This window comes from Chiloscyllium punctatum, chromosome 30, assembly GCF_047496795.1.
Source record: "Chiloscyllium punctatum isolate Juve2018m chromosome 30, sChiPun1.3, whole genome shotgun sequence".
Classification (NCBI taxonomy): Eukaryota; Metazoa; Chordata; class Chondrichthyes; order Orectolobiformes; family Hemiscylliidae; genus Chiloscyllium; species Chiloscyllium punctatum.
This window is the reverse complement of record NC_092768.1, coordinates 79,761,372-79,763,223: the sequence shown is the minus strand read 5'-3', so window position 1 is coordinate 79,763,223 and position 1,852 is coordinate 79,761,372. Positions and strand designations below refer to the sequence as shown.

At 46.4% G+C, this 1,852-nt stretch overlaps 1 non-coding gene across 1 annotated transcript; it reads right to left on the bottom strand.

Moving 5' to 3' along the window:
• Positions 1-1,203: 1,203 nt before the first annotated feature.
• Positions 1,204-1,276, bottom strand: trnag-ccc (transfer RNA glycine (anticodon CCC)). Its single transcript has one exon. It is a non-coding gene; the product is annotated as a tRNA-Gly (tRNA).
• Positions 1,277-1,852: the final 576 nt, after the last annotated feature.

The window sequence follows — 1,852 nt, the reverse complement described above, 5'->3', positions numbered from 1 at the left end:
TGTCTGTTTTGCAGAATAAGGTTCCCAAACAATGTTCTCCACTCTAAAACCGGAGGTCGCATTCCAATCTGAGAACGACAGATCGCATTGTGAGGATGCTCTGACCTCGGAGCCAGTTAGAGATGCCACTTTCCTTGCCTTTTACCTTAACCGTGCAATTTGCTGCAGAGATGTTCACTCCTGGACATCAGCCACATGGATACCAACTGAGTTGGAAACCTGTGTGGGAATCGACGAGAAGCGACTCAATAAATTTTGCTCAATTCCATGGTGCTTATTAGAAATGCAGTTTCTGTTCCCCTCAATCTAAAAGGCAGTTTCTGAACATAGTAACAGAAGTCAAAAGGTAATTGCCTCATCCCACCCCCACTCCGGAAGAGGTGCTAACTGCCCTTGATTGCTTTTTGTTCTCGATGTGAAGAGCTCTCACGCCTCTGAGTCACCTTCACGTGTCTGGTTGCTGAGCGAGTCACAAAGAAGGAGTTTCTCCAGAGCTACAACTGCCTCACTTCCCCACTCGACTTCCCCGTTTACATTTTCCTGCTCCTCAGTGATTTTAAGAAAACCAAATGGATGCGATGTCATTCTGTAGCCTCTCTGTGAATTCCTCCGTTTCAGTTTCAACATGGCTTAGGTCTCGGGGCGCACCTTAATACCAGCGACACCATGAAAGCACACATCCAGAGGTTCCTCTGAGAGTGTAATTTCTTTCATTGCTGTTGCTGATTGAAAGAGCCACTAACGTGCGAACTGCTCCAAAACATGATTCAGGATCTCTGGTGCCAATTCTCACACGTTGAATAACGACAGACAGCTTCCAAACGAGGCCTTTCAGAGACGACTTTGGGGTACATTTGACAGACAGACAAGTTGAGGAATCCGTGGTGCACTGTGACACCAGCGCATCAGCTTCTTCCCTGTCTTTGAACCGAGCCGCCTGCACAAGGAATGCAAATGCGGTACTACTTTTCGTAGAAGGATCAGAAGTGGGTAACTACACTCTCAAACAGAATTGCATATGATCAAAACCAGTTTGGATAAAAACTTTACAATTCTTTGCACAGTCATTAAATGGAATTGCATTACATTTCACTACGCGAGCAGATTTGTTCAAGCAACTTCGAAGGCAGGTTTGCAGATGGGAAAGCAAGCACGAAAGCTCCGTTCTTGTCCATGTAAAAGGCTGCAGTTGAAGAACAAAGCAGTCTCTGCCCAGTTTCGAACTAGGGACTTTTCGCGTGGGAGGCGAACGTGATGATCACTACACTACAGAAACAGGCCTCAGCCGCCCAGCCTGCGGCTCAGTGGAATCCAGCACTGAAAGTTGAAGCCATTCTTCGTTTCACCTCTCTGTTTCCAATAGCTCGTTGTTGTCCAGCGTAATTGACATCTTGAAAACATAAAAAAAAGACACGTGAAATTGATGACAAAATATAGACAAGGATGTCGTCAATGTTTGGACCGTAGGGCGAGATGGAATAGACTGGGACGACTTTCCCTGCAGCGTAACGGCTGCGACATGATCTAATGGAAGGGTTGTAAACTGAGTATTTACGTGTTTTACCCAAGTTGGGGTGAGTTGAAAACTCGAGAGCATAGGTTTAAGGTGAGTGGGCTGAAATTGACAAAGGACCTGAGGCACATTTCCCACACAGAAGGTTGTGAGTGGATGGAATGAGCTACCAGAGGAAGCGGAGGAGGCTCAGAAAATTGCATGAGTTTCTGGATAGGATGGGTTTAGAGGGTTTGGGGCCAAATACTGGGGAACCGGACTTGTTTAAATTTGGCTATGTGGTGAGCATGGACGAGATACACCGAAGTATCTGTTTCCACGCGGTGTCCCCCAATAACG